This window comes from Pectinophora gossypiella, chromosome 11 (genome assembly GCF_024362695.1).
Source record: "Pectinophora gossypiella chromosome 11, ilPecGoss1.1, whole genome shotgun sequence".
Classification (NCBI taxonomy): Eukaryota; Metazoa; Arthropoda; class Insecta; order Lepidoptera; family Gelechiidae; genus Pectinophora; species Pectinophora gossypiella.
Window position 1 is genome coordinate 1,375,531 of NC_065414.1, and position 16,660 is coordinate 1,392,190.

General features: G+C 38.6%; 1 protein-coding gene across 4 annotated transcripts in view; it reads left to right on the forward strand.

Annotated features, from left to right (window-relative positions):
* The window catches only part of LOC126370736 (uncharacterized), a 303,349-nt gene that overhangs the window by 277,732 nt on the left and 8,957 nt on the right, over positions 1-16,660 (forward strand). The gene's annotated exons all lie outside the window — the stretch shown is intronic.

The following is a 16,660-nucleotide window of genomic DNA, read 5'->3' on the forward strand; positions in this document are numbered from 1 at the left end:
CAACATCATTCTATACATAATACGATCCAAATATCATCATCATCAGCCCATTAACGTCCCCACTGCTGGGGCACGGGCCTTCCCTAAGGATGGATAAGATCGGGCCTAAAACCATCACGCGGGCCCAGTGCGGATTGATGGTTATTAACGACTGCTAATGCAGCCGGGACCAACGGCTTAACGTGCCTGCCGAAGAATTTTTTTGTGGTCACCCATTCTATGACCGGCCTTTGCGAAGGTTGCTTAACTTCAAGCGCGTTTACCTCTGCGCCACCGAGCTCCTCCAAATATCAACCAACAGTAATTAGTTTTATAATAATAATTATAATATTATGCTTCTGCCATTACATTATATTTTTAAATAATTATGTGCCCCAGCAATGAGAAAATAAGGTGATTATCACGTTAAAAGTGAACAACGCCATCTATCGTGTGTTTGGGGAACGTCGATTGCAAAATCCCTTATTGAAACGTTAAGCTGTTCGCACGCTCTATGTCGTCTAACTATAAACTTTATCAGGTTCTCATATCGAAACGAGAATGTTTATAAAACATAACAAAATGCATTTATAACACCTGCTTTGACAGCTATTGCAATTCCATTCTCAAATGCAACCGCAAAGAAAATTGTTCATAGTAATAGCGGTACTTCCGGGGTATACCTTGCTAAATATGAAACTCACGCCGTAGTGGGGTGGGTAGAGCCACAAGTAATCAGAGCGATCATGAGTTTACGACACTTTACGCTGTTAATTACATAACATAACAGCCACAAATGCAAATTCAAATTCAAAAATGTCTTTATTCAGTAGGTAACATAGTTACACTTTGAATCGTAAATTTTTACATAACGAACGTCTCATCCGCCTAAAACTACTGCAGCTTCTCACAACCTGTATAGCCGGGGAAAAGAAGCTGCAAGAAAAACCTGGGCACAGGGCCCTAGACGTTCTTTAAAAAAATAAAAATACCACCACAAGCCTGTATTCCCGAAAGGGTAGGCAGAGATGTATAATAATACTAATATACACTCACTCCTGGCTAGCTTTGTTTAAGTCCTAGGGGTGAGCCTATTGGTATTAATAATAATAATAACTTATTAAATAATTACATACATAACATAACATAAACAGCCTATATACGTCCCACTGCTAGGCACAGGCCTCCCCTCAATCAACCGGAGGCGGTATGGAGCATACTTCCACCACGCTGCTCGAATGCAGGTTGGTGAAGGTGTTTTACGGCTAATAGCCGGGACCAACGGCTTAACGTGCCCTCCGAAGCACGGAATCATCTTACTTTTCCGGACAATCAGGTGATTCAAGCTTGAAAAGTCCTTACCTTTTTTTAACGTTGGGAAATGCGTTATGCATACCAATTATGTGGGACTACCCGGGTGTCGCCACCCGGTATACCCACTAAAACCCAACGGTGTCCTTGCCGCCGTGTGGCGGGGATACGGGAACGCAATTGCACACAACCGCGTCCCCGCCGGCGGATGCCCTTTGGGGCCCAGCGCCCATGGGAGCGCGTCAAGCGCCTCCCCCTCCGCCGAGGGCTGCCCGGAACACTTGGGGAGCCCGACAGCACGGGACCTATGTTGTGGACGGCGGTCCCCCGACCACCGTCCACAGGTCCCCGTCAAGGCGGCGCTCGGTCGATTGCGACTAAGTACGCCCGTCGCCGCCTTCCCGGTCGCCTGCGGCGAATCGGGAGCGAGTCGACAGAGTCTTCCCGTTCCCTCTCCGCCGCTTCCTTGGCGGCCGCTTGAAGGTGGCGACCGCTCTCCAGGGAAAAGTCCTTACCAAACAAAGACAGTCTCACAATGTGATTTCGACAATGTCCCCATCGGGAATCGATCCCGGACCTCCAGATCATGAAAAATTTTTGTTTATTAATTATATATTTTTTTATTAACCGGGCACAAATCCTGGAAAGCACGTGATATCAATTATCTATGATTCAAACATGAATTCAAGTCATAACGTCGAATTCAGTAGTTTAAAGCCAGAGACGAGATTCGAACCCGGGACACTATAATGTAAGTCACGCGTTCTCCGAAAAGGGCTATCACTGGTTACTTTGTAGTTAATATAATAATGTCCTATCGACAAACATTCCGTGCTTCGGAAGGCACGTGAAGCCGTTGGCTTCGGTTACTACTTACTTATGTAGTAGTAGTTAGTAGTCGTTACATGAGCCATGTCAGGGGTCTTTGGCGGCTCAATAGTAACCCTGACACCAGGGTTGATGGGGTTGGTAATCCACCTCACAACCCACACGATAGAAGAAGATCGACTAACATAACCAAGACGACCTGCGACATACCTATCGCAATCTGTTTAGTCTACCTTTGTTGGCATAACTGGTGAAAACTGGAATCAATTAGGTCCTGAACTAGTGTGACCTTAATCTGCCAGGTTGAGGTTCACGATCAAGATAACTGACCTAGTAAGGTCAAATGGGATAAACAGATGAACAGAGAACTGGGGGGTTAAAACGGCCACATCGAAGCATATTTGTTTGTATTGCGCACTTTTATATGCGCAAATGTCAAATTGCAATATTGCTTTCTTAGATGGATTGCTTCGATTTGGCCATTTTAACCCCCCCTGTAGATGCAACTGGACATATTTATTATTTTTTAATTTTTATCTTTGAGATTATAATTTTGTTCCTTCACCGCCGAGCACGTGATAATCATTCATTCGTGGATTGATGTCTGTTTACTTTTTTCATTAGATTTTTTGGCAATTCCTAAAAAAGTTAAAAAAGCACAAAAGCTCTTTCGTTTATTTGTTCGCTCTTACTCCAAAATTGTTAAACATTCAATCTTGTTTTAAAAAAGAAAAGGTGCTTTCTCAGTAATATTACACATAAAATAAAGTAGACTAGTCCAGATGCCAAAAACATATCATTAAAAATAAGGAAAGGGTTTATTAAATCAATACGATCTACTCTGAACCGGCGTGCGTGTATGAAGCGATTGATGAATGTGGAGGAAGCAAGAGAAGTGTGTCAGGATCGAAGCAAATGGAATTCTATAGTCTCTGCTTACCCCGGTGGGAAATAGGCGTGAGTTTATGTATGTATGTATGTGTTTATTAAATCATATATTTGGAGCATTGCACTCTATGGAAGTGAAACGTGGACTATGACACAGAGAGACAGAGAAAGGTTGGAAGCGTTTGAGATGTGGTGTTGGCGAAGGATGGAGGGTATAAGCTGGACTGAAATGGTATCAAATGAAAAAGTGCTGGAAAGAGTTGAAGAAAAGAGAACCATATTGAAGACTATAGAGAACGGGAGAGGAAATATGATTGGCCACCTGATACGACACGATTCATTTATAACAAACATTATAGAAGGAAAAATTGAAGGGAAGAGAGGAAGGGGTAGACCTAGGATAACATTTAGGAAACAAATAAAAGAGAAGGTGCAGGTCGTGTCGTATCGGGAGGTGAAGGTTTTGGCGGGAAGAAGAGAGGAATGGCGGTTACTCCACCGACAAGAGCGCAGCTCTTAAATGGAGAGAGAGAGAGTCCAGATGCACCAAAAAAATAAATAATGACAAGTCATGCATATTTATCATGACCGTATAAATATTATTGGCTGATACCTGTGCATACCTATGGGTGTTTCCCGATTATCAATAAACTTGTAATATTACAAATACCAATAAAGATTAAGTATTTATATCAATTTATCATTGAATATTTTTGCTATCAGAGTTATTTTGAATGTGTAACAATAAATCGACAATATCTTTATCAGAACGTCTGAAACGCTGGGTTTTACTAGGTAATATTAAATAATTTAGATATATATCGACGGAAAATTTTGGAGGAAGCCAATTGTAAATTCTTTCTGTTCAGTTTTATTGTTGAAATGATAATGTGATTTGAGATATGACGCCAAAATAATAACAATACGTTTCTGTTGGTTTTAATCGTTACCAATTTAGGGTTCTTAAAGACGAACTGCAAGTTGTGAACGGCAGAGGCTACTTCAGTCGTCGCCTCCTGTCGACGGCTGCCGTGGAAAATTCCACTTGATATCAACTCTGAATCATGGTCTGAATTTCAAATTTCAAAAATATCTTTATTCAGTAGGTAGTTACACTTTGAATCGTCAATTTTTACATAACGAACGTCTCATCCGCCTAAAACTACTGCAGCTTCTCACAACCTGTATAGCCGGGGAAAAGAAGCTGAAGGCACAGGGCCCTAGACGTTCTTTAAAAAAGAAATAAACATAAAATATTGTTATACAATTAAGTAATTTAGCTGCCTAATATCAGTTCTCAGACAATTAATCCCATGTATTCATATCTTCTAAATAATCACTAACTTTATAATAATCATCCCTCAAAGTTTACGTTACGATGTCACTAACACCCTGTACATTCATTCCTAGTCTTGTCCGTTCTGGTCGCGCCACTCATCCATCTTAACATTCGCATATCTGCAACGTGTACTCTTCTTTCATCCGTCTCCTTTGTCGCCCAGCATTCGAAACCACACAGCACGACAAATCTTCCCTTTTAACTTCAGGGGTATTCGCGGGTCACATGTTGTCTCTAAGACCTATTATCGTGTTCCTTACGTCCCTGACAATGTCGCCCTTTTTACAATTAAAAAAATAAATCTCCCATCACGTGGATCTCGGATCACTGATCCAATACGACGGCGACAGTATCAGGGACGTGATGACCACGATAAATGCGGGATGGATGAAATGGGGACAGGTCTCAGAGAATACTTTCAGATTTCTTGCAGAATCGTATTACTTTTTCATATTATACAATCAAACTTGTCACGGGAAGGTTGCTTTAATGCGCTCCACGGAACACAGGTAAAGTCACGGTATGGACTTCAAGTAGTTTATAGTTCATTGAATAACTTTAAGCCGGGTCTACATTGATTTATAGCTTCCATTGAATAAACGCACACAATGCCAACATTAACTTAACGCTAGCACTAAATAAAGAAAGTTACTGAGTGCTAAACACCTATAATATTTCATACCTGTATTATAACATACACATAAGACATCACATCATCAACTCATTAACGTCCCCACTGCTGGGGCACGGGCCTTCCCTATGGATGGATAGGGAGATCGGGCCTTAAACCATCACGCGGGCCCAGTGCGGATTGATGGTTATTAACGACTGCTAATGCAGCCGGGACCAACGGCTTAACGTGTCTTCCGAAGCACGGAGGAGCTCGAGATGAAAACTTTTCAAAAGTTGCTTAACTTCAACAATCGCATACCGAGCGCATTTACCTACCGCTGCGCCACCGAGCTCCTCATAAGACATAAGACATAATCAACCCATAGACATGATGCTATGTTATGTTACTTATCATCATCATCTTTTTCACAGAGTCCGCTTACTTAACCTGAAGATTTGACAGGTCCAGTTTTTTACAAAAGCGACTGCCTGTCTGACCGTCCAACCCGCAAAGGGAAAAGTGGCTCAATGCAGGTTAGGTCACATAGCTCCGAAAATGCGTTTCTCGGGAACGTGGGACAATCATTTATGATCCAAACATGAATTCGAAAATATATTCGACAATCATTGGTGTAGGCCCGTGCTGGATTCGAACCTGCGACCTCAAAGTGAGAGGCAAGCGTTCTACCAACTGGGCTATCACGGCTTCTTGATACGGACTTAATATCGACATATAGTTTCCGAAATAAATATTTTGAATTTGAATTTGAAAACTTAGACTGAAAGCCATTTAACAGCACAACAAATCAAACTGCGGCGACATTTACAAGTGATTTATCCCGTCTACAAATACCTATACCATAACTTTACATACCAAAGTTAATCTATCTCAAGTTACAGTTAATACGTCTTAATCCACAGAGAGAGCCGCGTTATCCGACTAGATTGCGACGTCGCATAAATCAATACTAATTTTACTCAGATGACAACGTTTGAAATTGGCAAGTTAGCAAGGCTTGGTTTATCAAGACACATGGGGTTAACACTAGAGCCATTATGGTCTTTGACTTCATATTCATTATACATTGTTTTAAGTTTACGCGGTTATTATCATAATTAAAGCACATAATAACGGGTTCTTACCGCGTTTAAATATTTCGACACTGTTGCAAGTGCCCTGTGCCCTGTGCACTGGTCAGTCATCCCGTGATCATGGCACTTGCAACAGTGTCGAAATATCGGGAGTCTTATTTCCCCATTTAAACGCGGTAAGAACCCGTTATTATGTGCTTTAATTCATATTCATTATCTTACTACTGTTTTATTGCCTTTGCCTAATAGCGACATCTGTTAGATTTCTCGGTTACTAAGTTACATACAATACAATACAAAATCGATTTATTGCACATATAAACACGACACTACAAACAATTACAAAAGTGACAAGAGAAACACAATCGGCGGCCTTATTGCTAAATAGTAATTTCTTCCAGGCAACCTAAATGTGAAAGAACTTACTACATTGAAGTAAAAACGAACGAACAAATCGAACTAATCGGTTCCTAAAATATGCGCTAGATGGCGCTTCTTCGTGATGCGAGTGCTACTAAAAAAAAAACTAAAAACTAAAAACGATTTTAAAACAACTAACACTTAACTAAAAACTTAAATGAATTAATTTAACATCATAAATAAAATGTTACAACGTACGACAAGCCTTATTTCGCAAAATCCACAGTCTGGACACAAAAACTATCGTATTATATCTCAACGGCGTTCTGATTTCAAATCTAATCTCCAACTTTATAGGTTTCACTTTACATTGTGTCTGTGGTCTAGATAAATTGTCAATGTAATAAGTTACCGTTTGACAGGTAGAATGTATTCGCGACAGCTCAATGGTGTTTGTCGTGTCTGCGTTCATAATCTTTGACCGAATTTATATTTCAGTTGTCAGCAAGGCTTGTTTAGTGGTCGAATGGATACTCAAACCCAAAAATATCTCTTAGTCAACTGTTAATATAGTTATTTTTACAAACCTATCTATCTTTTTCCTTTTTTGCTTTTTGATTTTATTTATGTTACATTATGTTATATATTTTTTGTTTGTTGATAGTTATTTTGACCAATATACAATAGCATACAGACATGAGGCGTAATTAGGTGTATATAATACACTATACCTACATATTATATTCTCCTCGACAGCCATGTTAAAGTCCTATGGAATTAGGGCTTGCCTATTGCCATTAACCGGACACAAATCCTAGAAACAAAATGTTTACTTCTTCTACAAACAATCTTATAAACCACAATACAAACAAATATAGTATTCAAATTGGGATTGCATGCAGAAGACAGGAACCCAAACTAGGTTGACCCTGTAACTTGGGATCCTGGTCTCCCCCACGAACCACATTTCGTTTTTTTTAATATGTAGGTACCTACTTATATCAGGAGTAACAACTCAAAGTAAATTAACTCCATCAATGGTCCCGATTCCTGCAGGCACCTCCTAATTTTACTTTAAGTTATACCTGTCATTTTCTTTTCCGCCGAAAAGGAAAGGGACGGATGATTGACAGCTCTTAATTTTAGGAAGAATGAGTAAATGAATGAATAACCCGGGCGAATCAAAAAGGTATCTCGCTGGTATGCAAACCGTTTGACGTGTGCTGGCAACTTAATTCTGTCGGATTATTGGCCAATGTAAAATTTTTAGACGGTAGATTTGGCTTAAAATTGATGTGTGTTCCATAAATTTTATGCTTCTCGATTACCCGTCCCTTTCCTTTTCGGGGGATAAGAAAATGACAGATATAACTTAAAATAAAATTAGATGGTATTTACAGGAATAAGCACCAATATCCTAATGTTAACAGGATTAAGCGTAAAAATATTTTTAACAAGTCATCGTAAAGCTGTACTTATGTACTTATGTCATACAAGTAGCCACAGTAGCCTTAACAAATTAAATAATATAGGTGTGAAATAGACGCTTGTGTAATGATCACAAATAGACTTGGCTAACATAACATGTCTTCACGCCTGCACCCACGAAGGGGTAGGCATATGCATATTGTATAGTATACAGGGTGTTAGTGACATCGTAACGAAAACTTTGAGAGATGGTTCAGACCATGATTCTGAGTTAATATCGAGTGGAATTTTCCATTGCAAAAGTATATATAATTAAAAATAATTTAAAATAAAACAAAACATCAATCTTGCGGCGGAGAATTCCACTTGAACTTGAACTCAGAATTATGGTCTGAATTATGTCCGAACGGCCTCTGTGGTCCAGTGGTTGAGCGTTGGGCTCACGATCCGGAGGTCCTGGGTTCGATTCCCGGTGGGGACATATCACAAAAATTACTTTGTGGTCCCTAGTTTGGTTAGGACATTACGGTCTGATCACCTAATTGTCCGAAAGTAAGACGATCCGTGCTTCGGAAGGCACGTTAAGCCGTAGGTCCCGATTACTACTTACTGATGTAAGTACGTAGTTGTTATGAGTCATGTCAGGGGCCTTTGGCGGCTCAATAGTAACCCTGACACCAGGGCTGCGATAAGGTTGGTAATTCACCTCACAACCCACACGATAGAAGAAGAAGAGAAGATGGTCTGAATCATCCCCCTCAATATTCGTTACAATGTCACTACATACATACATAAACTTACGTCCGTAATCCCTAATGGGGTGGGCAGAGCCACAAGTAATCAAAGACAACTTGCAGCCACTGTTGATACGAAGTCCAAAGATGGATATGATGAACCTTATGGTGATAAGGGATCAGCCTATCGCCCATAACATTAGTCCATCATGTTAGAGGACACAATCCCTCTTTTACGACATGCCCGGGAAGAGAAGCAGCTGAACGTGTTCTATGTTTTTTATTTTCTCCCAGAACAGCATAGAAGAATGTCAAAAAACAATGTCACTAACGCCCTATACACCTCTACTTACACCCAATACTCGCCCACTATGTTTATATTTTTTTGTTTATTATCTTTGCACACTTAAGGAGGTTAAAAGTTATCTAGTACCCCTGTCATTGGTTCAGGTTAGGTTAGGTTAAAAAAACTTCGTTTTGAAGTAAGGGAGAGACACTAATAGTTTTCTTAAAGTCGTAAGACTGAATCCTCGGACAATTCACACAAACAACCTCGTTTTACACAGACACTACACATTGACGTTATCGTACACGCGCATCTGTGTGTGTGACGTCTGACACCATACGATATTGAAGTCTAAACTATGTTCGACGGGGGTAAATCTAGCTCAGCCGATAGTTGCTGTTCTTTCCTTATTCTATGACTGAATGTCCTTTTAAAAGATTTTAATCCAAACCCGGTTGGTTAACTATTGTGTCTGGAAATCTCGGTCTTAGGAAATTAAACGCGGATCTAACATAAACAGTAAGGCCATGTCGCCAACGGCTGTAGACACATTCACCCATTCATATTCAATCGAAAGCTGATATTTATGTTTCACATTAAAACTACTGGTAACATGAAATGTCAGCGAAGGGAATACATAATACCAGCAAGCGGACCCGCGTGTCGCAACGTACTCAGGAATGTAATGTCTCTATTATAGAGGAGGTATTTGATCAAATCAAATACAGTTTATTGCACACAAATAAAACATACAAACATTTAGCAACAGCACGAATTTGCGGCCTTATTCCAGGCAATCACTACGAGGAATCAGCCATTTAACCTAACCTAACCAAGATAAGGTAGATGAAATTATATAACATAAGATCACGAATATATTCCACTGGGTAATCCACTGGATAGAAGTAAGAGATTGGAGGAGCGCTCCATTCAAATAGTTTATATTTCAACTTTGCACATCACTCGCCCGCAAACTTTACGACGCACGAATCTCCACGAAAATACATTAAAAAGGTCGTCTTATGTGTTATAACCTCCAGGGCTAGAAGTCAAATAACGAGTAACATGCAAGGAGACTTTAACCTTAGTATGATCGGCATTAGCCGAACAAAAATATAAAAAAAATACAATTACATAAATAAAAAATCGATAAATATATCAAAAAAATACTTTCGTATGCAAAGCCCATCAAAGGCCAAAAGTGTCCTGATACGTGAAATGATTATTCACACTACTAAACCCCCCACTTCCGATAGCTCCATTCCCATCCAGCATTATTCCCTACAACTATGCCAAAATTCGCTTTTACCAGAATCTTCTTCTTTACCTGAATTATCTCTTGTTTTCCTTCGCTGGGTAGTCTATAGTATCTAATGAGAAGTAATGATAAAACAGCCTATTACATAAAATATATATTGCCGGTAAAGTAGCTATGGAATTTGAGAAGCAGTAGAGTGTATCTTCTTGCAGGAGTAGTCAAAGAGAGTGGGGTTGAATCGGTAACAGAGGTTCTCGTATAAAATGCACGACTTTCCAACCTTTTTATTTATTTATTTATTTATAAAGTACAGCCACATCACATACATTAAAACATTTTACATTTAGAAGGTTACGGTACCTATTGTGACTAATATATACGTATATGACAATTACAGCGTACATAACTGATACAATTAAATGTAAGTATTTAAAAAAAGTAAAATTAAAATTACATAGCAAACTTAAAAATTAGAAATTAGAAAAATATTAGGTACATATAAGTAAATATAAGTAATTAACATCTGTTAAGCTTTATATAATCTAGAATTTTTCTCATATATATATTTTTTTTCTTATGTTCCGTACATAACAAGGACTGAGTACCAACGCGGTAGGTTTCTATTTTACCCAAAATGTTATTCCCATTTAACGAATTCCTTCACAGCTCAGTTCCCCCTTTCACCCCTCTCATTGAAGCGTCGTGGTCGGTCACCAATACCCTGAATGAAATGTTTGACCAATGATGTTGACAGAGACAGGTCGTCAAAGGTCCCGTGTTGGCCCAATATTTGGAAAACTTTTTGACAAACATTGAATGGATTTTGTTAGACATTCGTTCGGACACCCTAACATTTGGGTTGTTCTCAATTCGTCTGTTTCTATAGGTACTTATACTTATTTTTTTTACGCACGCTACCTCTACGCAAAAAAGCTTATGACAAAAAGAAGTTATTACTTCAATTTAGAAAATATTTTTTCCTAACAAAATATTTTTATTCGACGAAAAGTTAAACAGTCTGCTTTTGTGATCAAAATATCAACACACCATAGAGGTGGTTACTTAAACTGAAAAAAAAAAATACAGTTAGACATAAATATTAATACAACCGCCTCTTGCTTCAAAAATTTTTTTTATAATAAATCAATCGTTTTTGTCCACAATCTCACCTGATGGCAAGTGAGGATGTGGTCTAGGGTGAATCACGCTTACCTAGCAAATGCCTCCGTGTTTCGGAAGGCACGTTAAGCCTTTGGTCCCGGTTACTACTTACTGATGTAAGTTAGAGTTGATGGGGTTGGTAATCGACCTCACAACCTACACGATAGAAGAAGAAGAAGAATCAAATTTTCATGCCTATTCACTCTAGCGTTGAAGACTCCCAGATTATAACAGATTATAGATTGGCATCAAAAAGAAAGGCAAAAAACTTTTAGTGCGGATTGGTGGTACCTACATCCACAACATAAGAATGAAATGCCCGCCGATGTCTAGTTGCCCGTAGATGGAATGGAGTGGGTGGAATTGTGAAGTCAGTTCAGACTAAAAAAAATGTTTATTCAAAATGTTCTTAAGCCTAGCTAAGTAGCAAGGAGTGGCTGTATTACCCCTTCGGGGATATAGGCGCGATGTTATGTTACGTGTAGATAAGATAAAGCATGTATTATTTGCGCAACGTAGGTTCACTTGTTAGTTATAATCACTTAAAAAACGATATTAGTCACACATTTAAATATTTTAATACTTGTGAACAAGAAGTTATGTTATTACTTCATAGTTTGTGGACGTAACAAGAATACCCCGCGGTCAGAGTCGATTGTATAGCGATTTCCTGTTTGTATGTCCATCCGCAAACATGGGGCGTGTACGATAAGGGCGCGTTCAAATAGTTTTAGATGTTAACATGGGGGTTCGGACTCCGTAAGCGGCGAGGTCAAATACACATTAATATTTTTTTAAGGGAGTTCTCCCTTGCGATGTAGCTCCTCATTATTATCACGTGCTCAGCGATGAAGGAAAACATCGTCAGAAATGCATTTTCGACACTATGTGACCTAACACATGTATTAAGCTGGTTTTTCTTTACGGGTTAGAAGGTCAGACAGGCAGTTGCTTCTGTAAAAAAACCGGACCTGTCAAATCTTTAGGTTAGGTAAGCGGACCCTGTGAAAAACAGGACAATGCTAGGGAGATGATGATTTTTTAAGGGAAAGATAAAGGATAATTGATATGTAAAGTCTGAAGCTTGGGCTGAACTCGGCGCCCTTAGGCCTGCTGTGTTTTTGTTCTGGATGAGAACCCTCAGCGCTCTTCATTTGCCCAGCCGCCATTTGTAATTTGCCTTTTGTTGTCTTTGCGCACTTACTTTTATATGCGCAAATGTCAAATTACATTATTGTGCTGATTGTTGAGTTGAGATTAATTGCTTCAATGTAGGTCACATTTGAAGCCCAGCAGGCTTAGCACCGTAAGCGTGCGACTCTTTCTCGCCTCGACCTACGTCACCCGGCACTCTCTCACAGTACGCACAGAAAGAGACATATGATCTCTGTCGCGGCGAGAAAGAGTCGCGTGCTTACGGTGCTAAGCCCGCAGTTGTAAGTTGTATTTTCGTTTCCGGCAATATTTTTTCTTGGGTTATTCTATATTCTACTTGCCTAATAAATAATAATTTATAACCTATTGGGCGACAAAACGCATTAAAATGCACGACTTCGCATTCATCTTTCAATTTACTCTCGATATAAACTCGATATAATCGATACCGTAGAAAACCCACGCATCTCGCCTCGTTAATCGATTATCGGCGCATCGCGATTTAGAATCGATTGTTAAGTATTTGCGTTTTGATTGGCGAAATCGCGTGGGAGGAGATTTACAATGTATGCATTGTCATAATGCACGAAGGGAATACTTATCGCGATCGGTTGATTGCGTTCTTGGGTAATCAAAGAGGGGCAAAAAATAATCCCTTTAGAGGTGAGATATAATATAATAATAATACATAGAATAAAGAATAATACTACATATAGAACGGCAACTCTCCGCCTCTGGGCCTTACTTTACTGCTGTAACCCGCTAAAATAAAATAAAAATACCATCAATAGCAAGTGTGACTGCAAGATGACTTTTGGTAGGTAAACTGTGGTTCTGCCAACCCCAATTGGTTTTACAGGCATGTATCTATTGATTATGCGTTATTTTAAAATACCTACCTATCTTTATAAATAGTAGGCAATTAATTTCGCAGGAAAGATTTACCGAAAAGCAATTAACCTTTTCAAAACTTTAATACCAATATTGATATAAATTCTTGCTGCAATAAGTAGGTTCTTAAGGGATTAAATTATCAGAAGTCGCGTATCCTGCGCCGGCGCACGACGCTTGTTTGACGTTCAATTCTCCGCGCCGGATTACCCGTCAGCCGGGTATTAACTTTAAAATTACCCTCTATATTTAGTTTCACTATATTTTATTTACACTCAAGTCACTGTGGTTCTGCGGTACAACGGCTTGCTTCCCAATCGGGGAGCGCCCGTTCGAATTCCGGTACCGGACTTGTTTCACTAACACAGTTGTCTCGACCATTATAGACGGCGATACGGCTCACCACCTATCAAGCTGGTCTAACAGAAAGTTCGTTGAAATGTGGGTACTTAGTTTAACTTATGATGGATGTACTCCTGGCTACCCCAATAGGGACAATATAGGAGTGGTTAAAGCCATTAGTAATCAGAAGACATCTAGCAATAAAATTTAACCAATGCAGTACAAAAACCCTTTATTGCACAAACACAAGAAAAAATAACTCTCCTTTTGCTTTGCCGCAGTCGGGTATTAACAATAAAAAATAGGACAAAAGAAGATCAAATAGACTGCGTTATTGATAAACAGCAATTTCTTCCGTGCAATCTTAGACTGAAAGTAGGTAACCCGATATGTTAGTCGCTTCTGTAAAAGTTGGACTTGTTAATAACCAACAGGTTGAATAAGCGGACTTTCGGATAAAAACGATACCACAGAGGATAATAAATGATGATACTAATGCTTCGGCTAATCATTCTTCCTAAAATTAAGAGGTGTCAATCATCCGTCCCTTTCCTTCTTGGCGGATAAGAAAATGACAGGTTTATAACTTAAAGTAAAATTAGGAGGTGTCTGCAGGAATCGGGGCCAATATCATTACTTGTTTATTTGAAAATGAAAGCACTTACATTGGATTGTGATCTTATGCCCATAACATTAGTGATGACGCCCTCTGAACACATTTCTGCATCACTTTAGATACGTTAAAAGCCGCGGCGTCTCCCAATATGATAAGTTTATTTTAGATCTGAATACGAATACCCATTTTGTGAACCGCTTTGAAGATTTCAAGGGTAGTGTGAAAGGATTTATTGGTTGCTACGCTAAACAGATTACCATTTGCATCGTCTTGGCTTTTGATCCTAATTAGAATTTGTCTTGATGGCCGCATTATCTTCTTATAAGGACTACAATGGTACTGTCTTTAGCACTTAGGTCAGGTCTAAAAATAAAACACGTTACATACTTGGATTACTACATAAAAATCAAATTCTATTAATACCTAATTATAATTTATTATTATTTATTATTGTTCATAACCATGTTCGCAGAACGTTGGTATAGTTCTTAAATTGAATTCGTCTTTATGAGTTTTATTTCAAGATTTGTGTCCTGTTAATGGAAATATGCTCGGTATTACACGGCACTTAAAGATAGCTGGCGAAGAATTAGTCTTCTCTTCTTATCGTGTGGGTTATGAGGTGGAATACCAGCCTCATCAACCCTGGTGTCAGGATTATGATTGAGACCCCTGTCAAGAGTAAGTGTGTATACTATACACCCACTTCTTCAGGGACACAGGCGATGCTATGTTATGTGTTAAGAAGAGTGAAATTGACAATGGCCCCGATTCCTGCAGACACCGCCTAATTTTATTTTAAGTTATATCCGTCAGTTTCATATCCGTCGAAAAGGAAAGGGACGGATGATTCACAGCTCTTAATTTTAGGAAGAATGAGTAAATGAATGAATAACCCGATCGAATCAAAAAGGTACGTCACTGGTATTCAATCCGTTTGACATGCTGTCTACTAACTGTGTCGGGTTATTGACTGATGTAAAATTTTTAGACGGTTGTTTTAGATTTGTGCTTAAAATTGACGTGTGTTCCATAAACTTTATGCTTGTCGATTACCCGTCCCTTTCCTTTTCGGCGGATAAGAAAATGACAGATATAACTTAAAATAAAATTAGATGGTATTTACAGGAATTAGCACCAATATCTTCTTATTCTGTTCTGACACAAAATTATATAACTTACTAGACCATTCAGTCCTACCGTGACATTCAACTACTTATGATCTAACCCACCATCATCCGTCACTCAAACAATTGTCACGAATCGATTACCATATCGATTAGCTAGACAATCGATTTTCTATTGTCCTCGCCGCGGACAAATTACAGATTAAACTCAGATTTACGTTTTGTTTGACCTACCACGTTTAACCACTGCCTTTTCAGTCACAAAATCAAAGCCCATTGTATTCCCTTCTTTAACTTGTTGACAATAAGGTCTTTTAAATTCATTATCTTGATCGTCTGGTTGAAAAATTAATTTGGTAGCGTTGAATTTATGACCTAAGATATCCATACCTGATTGTGGGGTATTGTTACAAAACTATTAGTTACTTTGCTTGACAACTTCATTATTGGCTCATTATAAGACATTTGATTGAACGACTAGGTGTGGAGAATTTAGTGGCATAATGTACTGTAATTATAAAATGATTTGCTTCTTTATCGCTCGGCACAAAATCTACTTACTAGCTCAATATGTTTACCTAGGAATACATCATTTTGACGTTAAAGATCGTTTTATCTTTGACCCTGTTTGGCAAATATTAATCTCTTATAATATAATCATGATGTATAATGTCAATTTAAGTTACCTCTACCCGGATACTAGATGTTATTTTCGAGGATTTTGTCTTTTAGTCAATTTCTTCAATATCGAGTACAACAAACTTGTGAGCTTTTTCTTTATTATTTATCGGTCTATGCGGAATGCCATAAATCACAATTATCCCTTTAAACAAAACAAACTTGACAACTAAAGCTAATAAAGATACAAATCTTCCTTGTTGTCACTAATGGTCAACATTCCAACAGTATCGCGTGTCTCCAACATGTTATGCGCCATAATAAAAGTTTCGTCACAAAGTGAAAAAAATAACAGATTACGCATTCAAAACAAATAAAAGTTTAGTACCAATAAAAATTCAGCAATTACCACCTCCTCACATTCATATTATAATTTTATTTCACTCATTATCGTGAGTAAGATAAGCTGTGAAGTTATATCGGTAGTTAAATCCACTTGATTTATCTCCTCTGTGCCAATAGGTTCGAACTTTAAATTTTCGATTTCTTTTACTGCATTAGCTTCTGCTCTATCAATTGCCTTTCCATCTTCTACCTTATCATTGACAACTTAAGCATCACGTGTTGCATGTACG